The following is a 12,126-nucleotide window of genomic DNA, read 5'->3' as shown; positions in this document are numbered from 1 at the left end:
TATCCATCCCTGCATCCTTCGCTTTAAACGTTCCCACACTGCTCATGGTTGAATTCTTTTCCATTTCACTCATTCCCCTCTTCTCAATTGCTTTCTCACCATTTCCACTGTTGTTCCTGCCTCTCTTGCGCGCTCTCCCTGCTCTGATATATTTAAACCATCCCTCTGGGGAGAACAGAAGCCTGCCTCAATCTGGAACCAATTGTTTTGTTCGGTTCACGAATCCAGAACCAAACCCTGACAAAAGAACTCTTGTGAAGGCCGCTGTGTTATTTGTTTTTGCCCGAATTACAGATTGTGCTGTTATCAGAGTATTTATTGTGCAGTTGAGGATGCAGAGAGAGAAAGAGAGAAAGGGCCCTGAAGCTTCACAGCACATCAAAGCTGTCACAAAAATGAAGCAGGGGCCAAGTGGCAAGAAACGCTGTGGGCTCAAATGATACGAGCCCGCACTGCTACAGATAAGGAGCCACTTTTAAAGGCTCTCTCATGGTTGTAATGATTGTGCTCAGCGAGTGTAGAGGACTGGTTAACATCCTATCACTATCAGAGCAACTGGGTTTAAGTTCCATTTACATTTACAAAGGGTGAACTAATTGGAAAAGGGCTTGGTAATGCAAGGCCCCGATAAGCTACTGATGAATAAGCTGAACTTGGATTTGTTCCTCAGTCAAACTAAATGAATAAAAAGTTGCTCCGGCTTTGCTTTGCTTCAGTACCCATCAGAGGAGCCGTTTGCTGCAGCACATGTGAGATCAGGGAATTACAGACGCGAGCAGACTGCAGGAAGTCTATCCCCTGGAGTTCATCTGGGACAGGACCTCTGGCTGTGTGTGAGGTGTGTGTGTGTGTGTGTGTCTGTGACAGCCTGAGCCACTCAGCTGGAAGCCTGTCAGCATATGCCAACCAGCTGAGTAATGCTGCAGAGAGTTAGCTTTGTGGGAGAGGCCACCTGACCCCGATAGGTCACCTAATGACCTTTGCTTTAGACGATGAGCTGCAGAAAAAGGCTCCAAAATTAGCGTCTGCCAAGTGTTAAATGTCAAATCTGTCAAAACGAGTCCCACTGCCAAGAAAAATTTTATACAATAAAAAGGTGTTTGTTCCAGTTCCTGCCTGCTGTCGTAATCCCCATAATGTATGTGTACATTTAGCCCCTGTTAGCTTAAAACAGGCTAATGCTGTAGTGTGTTTTGACGACTCCTTGGCTCTTTGACCTCTCACGCGTTGTCCGGCGCAGTCACATGCAGCGACAGGAGACAGGAGGGCTCAGGTCTGGACCAAAGCGCAGGAGGATCTCTGACTGCTCTTAAACCCATTAAGGCCACCTGGGTGTGTAGTCATGCGTGGTTTGAAAGCCGGCCAGGAGGTGTGTGAGCTTGTGCGTATTTGTGTATTAGTGTGTGTGTATGCGGGCCGAGGAGGTGGCCAGGAGGAGCAGGCTGTTCAGCGAAGATTAGCAGGCTCTCACATGTTGCATAACAGATTCCCCGTTTCGTGAAAAACCTGCCCGCATGCTGCCGCCCGCTAAGCAGGATGGCCTTTCACTAACGCCCTCTACACTTGCACATAGACTCCCATGCACGAAGACATCGAAACAGTGTATTGTTTAGCCTCATTAGCAAGTGGCTTCTGCTTTTCTTTGCATCCTTTGCGCGGCTGTTTCCCTCTATCGATACTGAGTGAGAGGAAAAAAGTAGCCAGACTGGCCTCCCAACTCACGCAGGTTGAGTCAAAGCCTTAACAAATGTCATTATCCAGACCAGCCTGGGGGTGATTATGTAGTGTGCCACTTATGGTGCTGTGTTTAGCATGGGCCTGCTGCATCCATCCAGGCCAACTGCTGTGTGTGTCTGTGCATATGGGCCCGGGCTTGCTCGGGGGCTGTGATCCGATGGGTCCTATAACACCAAATCAAACACAGAGGGAGACGCAGCCTGCCTATTTCTCTGTCTTAGCATGTGTGTGTGTGTGTTGTGAGCAAGGGGGGGGTTAAGTAATAAACAAGGTCTCCATGGTGACAACAGATGCAGCTGCAGCAAAGAATGAAGTTGAGTGTCAGCAGTAAGGAGCTACTGTGTGCATGTTTGTGAGTGCATGTGTGTGTGTTTGAGGGGAAAAACACCAGCAGTAGGAGCCCAGTGAGGATCGTAAACACCAGCAGGCCATGACTTCCACAAATAGACCTCTGAGGAAAAATAGGGAGCAGCAGAAAAACGGGGTTGTAGGGGGATGATTTCACACAAAAAGAAAGAAACATAGCACCAGGATTCTGGAAACATAATAGGTTTAAAACCCTGTAAGGCTATTTTTAAACGCGCTGGTATGAAAAGATGCTAAAACAAGTAACCAAGTGTTAAAGAAAGTGGAAAGTAGCGCACATTTCTTCATCCTGAGCTCTGGCATCCACGCCTCAAATGTCAAGCCTGCGTCCTCACTCCCCCATCGCTAAAGCACTGACGATCTATTCATCAGTCTTCATCATCTTTCATCATTATATGGTAATCCTCCCCGCTCACTCTGGGTCCGTCTTGACAGCCCCCTGCAGTGTTTCTTTCTAGTCCTGTTGTGTGCTGAGTGTGCCATCTTGATTCACACATCCTGTCAGTGGTTTATAATCCCTCCTTTATTTAAGGCAGAAAAGCACACGGCTGTTTCACTTCAAGGCCAGAAAGCGGCCCAGCAGCCGCACCGAGCGCTCTCATTGTCAGGGCACCTCGGGTTTGCAGTCCACCTCTTGCCCCAGTGTGACCCCCCTGCCCCTCCCCTCTTTGGTTAGGCTATTTTCCAATATTATTTATGCACAGACTCTTTTTAGTCCTCTCTAAGCTGGCTTTTTCAAGGCTTTTCACTGAAAGGCTAAAAACATACAAATCCCCATCCAAAACCCTCAGAAAAACCATATGGAGCACTATACCTTAATCAGAGAAGTCCCTGTTTGTGTGTGTGGATGTGTGCGAGTGTGTGTGTGTGTGAGTGCCTCTGTGTGTGCTCACTAATATTAGAATAATCCCTGGTGATTATGGGAGTGGTTATTAGGATGAATATGGCAGCAGGGTTGGGTCGGGCCGAGCTGAGCTGAGTCCAGCCTGTTGTGAGAAACAGATGTCGGCTGACCCACATCTGCCGAGCATGCTGGGACGTTGGAGTGTCAGGTCACAGCTCTGTCACCTCAGGGACAGTGTACATCTGGGCCCCGAAAGATGGTCCACTTTTTCTCTCGTGGTTTACGTTGTGCCCCTGAACGCAGTCTTGATGAGGTCTCTACCTCATCCCTCTACCTGTCTGTTCCTCCGTCGTCCCCACACGCGCAGAGACAAAGATTCATGTACACATGTACACACGCCGTACAAATACAAATATTTCTGGCAGAAAGAACACATTTCAGGCTCTGATCTGGAGATCAAAGGTTTTTGGTCAATCTGTACTGTTGGATTGTGACCCAGACTGGTAAAGTCCGGGGATGTGTGAGTATAAACACTCTCTGCTGCAGCGCTCTGTGAGAAAGGGAAACTGATCCAAACCTGTTAAGTAATGTCACAGATCTAAAAGTAGCTTTTTCATTGTGACGTCTACATAGATCTTTGACAGGGTATATGCTGATATTCTCAGGTTAAATTCAATACCTTTTAAAGACTTTTTAAAAAACCTTTCAAAAGTTCTTAAGACCTTATCGCCACAATAAGCTGTTGTTAGCAACCGATCTTTGACAGTTGTAGTTCGCATCTTAACATAAATTGGGTAAACTGAGAAGGAATAAAGCTTGAAAGAATAAATGAAACTAAAGGCAGATTAATTGACGTTAACATTCTCACAAAAAGTAACAGTGGTTATTTAAGGCCAACTTGCAGAAAAACAAACAAACAAGAATTTTATTTCATCATTGCCAAATGAAGGACGTGCTTAGGATTGTGTGATTTGCTTTCTATCAGTGCTACATACTGACGGCTACTAAAGTACTGTACGAACTGAGTTTGTTGTCACATTAGCCTATGGATATGTTGGGCTGCTAACGCTACGTTTAGCCCACGCCTCACAAAATTACAACTTTGCTTGTTGTCACGTCTCAAACAACAGCGCTACGTAACTGTATTGATAAATACCTTATCTCATCGCTTAGTATCCAGTAAAAAGGTGATTTGAACAAAGAAAATTTGTTCCAAAACAACTGAGATCAGGGGAAGCTTTCTCTAAATCGTAGGAATCGAAGATCCCAGGTCATCAAAAGTCTAAGAAATTTTCTCGGAAGGCTCGAGAAACTCTTCTGATCTAGAGTGAAATATTTTAAGACGCTAAAGCATTTTCTAGATCCTCACACTGGTCTGTGATGAGTGTGGCGAGCAGAATGATTGTCACACTCATCAGGTGTGGTTATTTTTGAAGGTTCAGAACCTGAAAACATTTTTCAACTAAATAGACTTTTTCCGTGGCAGATATTTGGAACTGTCTGTCTTTGGAGTCAAAGCTTGAACACCAATAAAATTTAATACCTCATAACATTAGGGTTGAGACTTTTTAATACTTTTTAAAGGCCTTAATTTTCCCACAACTGATTTATCAACTTCTAATACTTTTTAAGACTCCGCGGACACCCTGTTTGACATGTCCGACTGTTTCTGTTCACTCAGGCGCAGGATGTCATGGCTTCTCTGTATTTGGTTATGTATTACAGTCATATTTGTCTGTTCTACTTAATATTTGCTGTTTCACTCAATCGCTCCTGTCACTTAATCCCAAACATGAAGCTTAGTTTCTTTCCCTGCTTTGTAATCATATGCCCCACCTGTTTTGGTTTCACCTGTGTCTGATCACCTGTCCCTTATTACCCTCAGTGTTGATAGTCTTTGTCTTTCTATGTTTATCTGCCAGTTTGTTTTGTCAACTCTCTCCTCTACTTTGAATATTTACTCAGCTCCTGTGACCTTTTTTTTTTTTGCCTTGAGGTACTTTCTTACCTGCTTAAAGCCCAAGGTTTCTCTGCTGGTGTTGTAAACTTTTTTTTTTTTTTTTTTTTCCTGTAGCCCCATTAATAAAGCCATTCTTTGTTGGTCAACTCTTCCTCCATGAATAGACAAATAGATGTCAAAACTGCTAGGTAATTAAAGGAACATGCCAAAAACTAGAGTTGGAAGCCTGTCTCAATTTGAACCTCTACCTTTTATCACACGTCATGGACACAGTGAATAGATTACTTTTACTTTATTCTGTTTAGTTTTATTTTATTGCTCTAATTTTTGTTATAGTTATTTTTTTACTCATTGCTTTTTATTGGTTTTGTATATTATCTATTGTAAAGCACTTTGGTTTACTCATGGGTGGCTGTTCAGGGCTGTATAAATAAAGCACATTTACATTACTTATAACTTCAACTTAATGAACAAAGAGAGGCAAAACTTAAAGAAAACTTTTAAAGTAAAGGGTCCATTGCAAGAAAATTTTGTAACTCCTGTTTTGTGGTTTATTCATCAAAGTCCTGCATATAATGTGCAAAATAAGCAGGAGTCTGACCTTAATTTTGAGTTGCAGGATTACCAGTCACAAAACTTTATTGTAATCATGGTTGGACAAAGGGATGATAACTGCAGGTGGCAAGACAGAGAAGTTGATTTGAATCATCCGTTTTACTCAATTTTATTTTGTATTTACTTAAAGAGGGGGTAGCATGCTTTCCCATAATTCTAACATGGGTAATAAGTAACAATGCAAGATGTCTGATGTATGCAAATTTTCCAACCACTGTTGTAGAAACTGCTGAATTTGTCTGTAAACTGCTTAAAATGGTCCGTTCTCAAAATAGCACAAGATCTTCTTGAGATCTGAAATAAAATGATGAGGTCTTCACAAGGGTCTCTCTTGACTGGCTCAGGATATGTTGGGGGGTTGGGCCTCAAACACTAAGGTCTGCCCAAAGCTCCGCCCCTGACAGATCCTTAGAGGGTCGGCCAATCAGAGAGAAGGGGCTTTTTGGAGTGAGGAGCCTTAAAAAGACATCAGCTACATGAACTCCGTTTCAGACAGAAGCAAATTTAAGAGGTCAATATGAATCACCAGTGAGAAAAAATTAGACCTTATTTTGGCAGTAATCACATTACACTGCTATGGGGTTAACAGAGACAGTATAAGGCCCTGAAAAGCTCAATACCCCCTCTTTAAAGTATCATCTTTACTTGCAAAAGACTTCATTCCAAATCTAATTGACAAATTCTGTTATCCATCACATTAGCATTTGTTTTGGAAGTTGATTGAGTCAGTTTTGTGTGACACAATTTTACTATAAAACCTAAAAAAGAAGTACTCTGTATGCAATAGTGCAGTAGACACAACCCAAACTCACCCAGGAGGATTCTGCAGTGGCTTCAACTGACAAGAGAAAGGAGACAAGCATAGATTTTCTCATGTCCAAACCAAACATTGTGGCTTTCAGTTATGGTTGCATTTACTTGAAATGATGCGGTAGACCAACACTGAGAATCAGCGAGCGCTAATTGAAAACAGCTTGCCAGAGCTTCACTGGATCCTGACTGTGGGATTGAGTCCCTCTTTTTTTTTCTATTGTGCTCCAGTTTGCCGGTTCTCTGGTCATTCCTCTGTGTTCCCAAGAGGCCTGAGGGGTTACGGTCTCAGATAGCTGGCGGGTGACTCATACGGGCCTTTCTGGCTGTGTGATAACATAGTTCACATAACGTCATGTTGCCTACTAAGGACAGGGACATCAAATATTTCTCATCTCAATAGACTGCTGCATGGTGAAACTGTAATTTTCACTCCCTGAGGTGCAAACTTTAGGAGGTTACATAATCACCTCTTGGTTCAGTCATCTTTAAATAAATTTAAACTACATTGCTGCATGTCTTACATAAAGAACCAGATTGCATACAACCTACTCACGCTTTTTCTTCTTTCTTCTGCCTCTCTCATTTCTCACCATCTAATTTCTCTCCAGCTCCTGTCCTCTCCCTCTCTGTTTTCAGCAGGATTAAGGCCTGTCCGCGTCATCCCATAGGGCAGAGCGCTGTGAGTGACAGCTGGGTGCAGCGTCTTGACACAGGTCCGTGCCCCCGTCATCATCGCTGATCGTCCCATGCTGGCCTGCAGAGTGACAGGCGCCTGCAGAGCCATTTACTCCTGATGTGGGCAGAAAAAAAGCCCTCCTCGATCACAAGCTTTTATCCCACCCCTCTCTACCTCTTAGCCATAACTTTTTCTCCCTTTGTTGCTCGATTAACATCCATTTTTCATCCCTTTTAGGATATTTGTAATTATATCAACCCTCTCCAACCTTTCTGATCCTCCTCTTGACCTTGTCTAATCCTCCTCTTTCTCCTCTGATATCGCCTCCCTTGTACTGAGCTTGTGTTACTATTAATCTAAAGGAATCTGCCAGATCTTAATTAGGGTAATTACTGTGTTGTTTTAAGTTAACACTGATGACTCCACTCAAGCTACTATCTTTGAGCAGCCCATAACAGATGGGGTGCTTAGTTCTCTTTTGGGAAGGCAGACAGGAGTCACGATCGAGCTGTATGATTTTTAAACTTGATGTTTTTGTAGCTCCCTTTACCTTTGAAAATCTCATCAGCAGAGTTTTCTTGCTAAACCTTTCAGCTTCGAGGTGAAGCCTCCCAGAGTGGTAATAAAAGGCCAGGAATGAAACAGAAAATGCTTTTTGCACTGGTTCGTGACTGAAATTAAGTGTCATATTTGGTTTGATTGATGTGGCGTGACTTGACTCACTGCCCTAAAACAAAGCTGGTCAGTGCAGTCACAGTGTAATACAACTATTAAAAAATAGCGGGAATTGGTCACATTGTTCTGTTTTTTTTGTATCTTCAATTTGTTTTCAGATGATTATTTCCCAAAATAAGGTTCAGGGAGGACTAAAGAGTGTGGTTATTGGCATTTCATGTGAGTAAGAGTTCACCAAAAAGTGCAGGATATTTGGCTTTTAAGTTTAAGTCATCAGATGATTTGAGGACACAGAGCAGCTCACACAAGAAGTTATGAGAAAGTACACAACTTTGTGGAGCCCAAAGACTGTGGCAACCATATTGAAATGCTAACTTGAATTAGCATTTGACTAAGCTAAAACCAAGCAGCAACCTCTGGTCTAAGAATATGAGACAATCCAGACTAGCTAAAATCTGCTGTTTCTTGAGTGTCCACTTGAGGCTGGCTCCAGAAGTACAGGAGGTCACATACATACCAGGCCAAAAAAAGACGTTTTCAAAGCAGAAATTAACCTGTTTACAGCCTGGTTCAAAAAAAGTCTCCTGACTGAGTCGCTAATTTTACTATCAGCACATACTGTACGGGGGATGAATTTTTTTCCAACTCAGCAGTTAAGTGGATATTAAAGGGCAACTCCGGATTTTTGACACCTGGACCTTATTTATAGGTGTGCGCATGCTCATATACTCACTCAGAAAAACATTGTGCAGCTCGTAGTCCTTCAGAAGTTATCTAGATCCAACTGGTTTTAGCCGCACTAAGCGGGGGCCACGGCAAGGGAGCTTCAGCGCGGTACATAATCTCTGCAAAATCGCTCATTTTGGCTATATTTTTTCATCCATCGCCAGTGTTATCACAAACACACTCCTCTTCTGTTGCCATAGGCTAACACTGTCCACAAGCGCACCACCAGTTCGCATTGAGTCGTAGACGTGCTCCTGTTTGTTGTTCTCGAGCCAGCTTTGTCTCTCTCCCTCTGCATCCTTATTTCATGGAGCTCCTCGTCCGTGTACTCAGGCTCAAACTGGTAAGGACAACCGTCAAACGTTTGTTTACCAGGTCAGCTCTGGGTCAGCTGACCCACCTGAAGACAGTAGACGAGCTGACTTTATGATAACACTTGTGATGGATGAAAAAATATAGCTGAAATGAGCGATTCTGAAGAGATTATGTCCCGCGCTGAAGCTCCCTTGCCGTGGCCTCCCCTAAGTGCGGCTAAAATCGGTTGGATCTAAATAACTTCTGAAGGACTCCGAGCTGCACGATGTTTGTCTGAGTGAGTATATGAGCATGCACACACCTATAAATAGGGTCCAGGTGTCAAAAAACCGGAGTTGCCCTTTAAGATCAGGAGCTCACCCAATCAGAGGTACAGCTCAGGTCACGTGACTGACAGGCGCCCTATAGCTGTATGTGAAGCCCTTGCCACTACCAATATGGCTGCGATAGCCGATGTGCTTCATTTTCTGTTTCAGAAACAGACGCGTCAGGGAGACTATGTCCATGTTTTAAACAGTCTATGGCTAAAACTCAGTGCAGATGTTTGACATGGCCATGCAATATGTCGAATTACCTGAGTTTTTTTTTTTTCATTAAAAAAAAAACTTTTATGTATCTGGATGTAAACATGTTCAGATCTGTGTTACAAATGTACATTTAACTTCAGGCTCTAAAATGATTCTCCAAGTGGATCTTTAAAGAACTCCAGTTTTTCAGCACTGGCCAAATTTTATGTGACAGAAATTTACAACCTAATGCAAACGCCGATTAAAGACCTAGAAACGACATTATAAAAGGCCTAGAGCAAAGCTTCTACAGTTAAAAAACTCTTTTGCTCCAGCAAAATATCTTCTGAAAGGTGGAAATACACAGACATTTGCTTCTTGGTCACTTTTACTCCCCGGCAGTTTCACAGATACCACAGGGCAACTCACAGCAAGGCCCCGTAATCTGAAACAGGTTGTTGAACGCTCTGTGATATGACAGCATGGGTATGACCAACTTACATCTTGTGTGTGTCAATGTGTGTGTGTGTGTGTGTATGTGTGTGTGTGTGTGTGTGTGAGAGAGAGTGAGAGACAGAGAAAGAGAGAGTGTAGAAGGACAGGAGGGCATCAGATGAGTACAGACTGTTTCCACCTGCCAGGTGCCCGGTCTCTAATCCCCCCTCTCTGTCTGATTAAACACATACACACACACACACTCGCGCACACAAACAGGCGCAACAAGGTCATCTCTCTGTCAACCATACAATAGGGCTGTGTACCCATCTGGCCTTCATCCTAAAAACTTCCTCTTTCGGAAGCAAATAGGAAAGGAGAAGAGAGTCAACACTTAGTGCCTTCCAAACAGGTCACATGGACTTAAATATTCCTCTTAAGCTTTTGATTTATCTCTGCTTTTTGCAGTTATGTCCTCTCCATACACTTCTCTCCTTGATTTCTGAGTCAACTTCATGTGACACTTTGAATTTTAATGTATGCTTTCAAAACACATTTACATGGATGCATAAAGGTGAACTCACAAAGCCCTCTGCCCCTAAAATTTAAAATGATCTCTTTCTTTCTTTACTCAACATTCTTTTATTCTCTTTTTTGTCCTTCTGCTGATTACATCCTCTTTTTTCTGTCATTTCTTTCTTTTCTATTTTTTTTTCTGGCACCAGAGCAATTCTTCTTGCAGTGAGTCATATTATTCTGATAATATTTTACGCCGGGAGTAGAGAACTTTGATATCTCGAGGATAAAAAAGCTTTTGTAGAGACAGTGACACCATTCCTCCTCCTCCTCCTCCTCTTCTTCTTCTTCCCACTCCTCTGCTTTTCCCTCCCCTGAGGAGGTTTGGCTTCTTCTGCCCCCCTCGATGTCTTTTATGTCTGACGAGATTCTGTGCTTTGGAGGTGAACAGGAGGTCAAACAGCTTCAAACAGTGTTGTGAAGATCATCACACTGAAAATGAATAAAGATTAATTCAACAATGTTTGTGTGCACATGACTAAATGCATGAACACTGTGTTTTTGTCTTTAATCTACAAAATCTTTGAGGATTCTGTTGGTAAAACACAGGCTGTACATACTTCCACACTAGAGTGTCTGTAAATGCCAGGTGTGCTTGAATATGCATTATTTACTGTATTTAGTATCACAGCATAGCTATTGTATGCATTAACTATAAATCCTGTGTGTGTGTGGTTAAATCTTCGCTATAATAGTGTAAGAATTCCACAAGGTGCCAGGCTGTCTGCGGCGTCTCCCCTCCTCACCTGTTGAGGCTGTGATTAGATACTGTCAACCCTCAGGCCATGGCTATCACATACAGGTAGAGCACTGTGGAGCTGCAGCTTTCCCTTTTCTGAGGGCTGAGCTAGGACTGGTGAACTCCAGAAACTACAGACGGTGCTGAAAGTTTGTGTCACAGAAATGAGCCATCTGTCAACAAGTGTGGGCTAAAGGGATCTTTAAGAAAATATGAAAAAAATGTAAATTATCTGGCGGAAATCACTGCATGACTACTCCTGCTTAATAACACACACACACACACACACACACACACACACACACACACACACACACACACACACCAATTGTAAAATTATAGGATGTCTGAAAATAGAGCTTACAGAAATGTTTTATGATTCTGTTACAGTGCAGTGTGGAGACCACAGAGTGACAGTAAGTTAACCCCCTTTTCCTACATATGGTTTATACAAGTTTACATTAAACTCTAATATATTTGTAATAAAACTTATTTTTCCCTTCTGTTATTTTTTTTCCTTTTATTTAAAAAAAAAAATCTATTTCATAAGATTTTTTTTTTCCTTCCTGGCTTTTTGTCCCCTTGAATAGACTGAATGTCATGCAGCACCACGTCAAGTCATGACAGAATACATGCTATGACAAGTGCAATGAGACTTATTGGTTGCTGAGTCTAACAACTAAGCTAAACCAGTGTACCAGCATTGAGCTCATGCCATGGAAAGCTCAGAAAACAAGCCAAAAATAATCTGAAGTCAATACTTTTTTGCCCCACACCCCAGCTTTTTTTTTATTTTCAAAAGCTGGAATTAACTTTTTCTCACCCTTCTGACAACATGCTTTATTTTGCCTTGTCTTAACATTGTTGCTTTTCTTCCTTTGCAATAACTTTGGTACAAGCACTGAATATTCTAAGTATTATTTTGATACACATCTGATTTTACAGGAAAGATGCAGCTTGTGTGGCAATATGGCTGTCTATAGTCACACTTGCAAAGGTGGATAATATTCATTAGAGAGGAGTGGAATTGGAATTATTATTATTTTTATTTCACAAAGTAATTTTAAAAATATTTCCTGTTACTTAGAATTTTTTTTTTTTTTTTAATTGAACACGTCATTGAGATAACTTCCGGTTCGTGCC

At 42.3% G+C, this 12,126-nt stretch overlaps 1 long non-coding RNA gene across 1 annotated transcript in view; it reads left to right on the top strand.

The window, feature by feature from the left end:
• Window positions 1-7,798, top strand: part of LOC141806824 (uncharacterized) — a 39,066-nt gene extending 31,268 nt beyond the window's left edge. The window contains exon 3 of the long non-coding RNA XR_012599792.1: window positions 6,944-7,798. This is a non-coding gene — a long non-coding RNA (uncharacterized LOC141806824). The remainder of the gene's footprint in view (window positions 1-6,943) is intronic.
• The last annotated feature ends 4,328 nt before the right edge of the window (window positions 7,799-12,126 follow it).

The sequence above is a fragment of the Halichoeres trimaculatus genome, unplaced genomic scaffold (genome assembly GCF_033239565.1).
Source record: "Halichoeres trimaculatus isolate MK-OKI-2021-1 unplaced genomic scaffold, fHalTri1.1 fHalTri1_scaffold_17, whole genome shotgun sequence".
Lineage (NCBI taxonomy): Eukaryota > Metazoa > Chordata > Actinopteri > Labriformes > Labridae > Halichoeres > Halichoeres trimaculatus.
The sequence above is the reverse complement of the archived record's forward strand: the minus strand, read 5'-3'. Positions and strand labels throughout refer to the sequence as shown.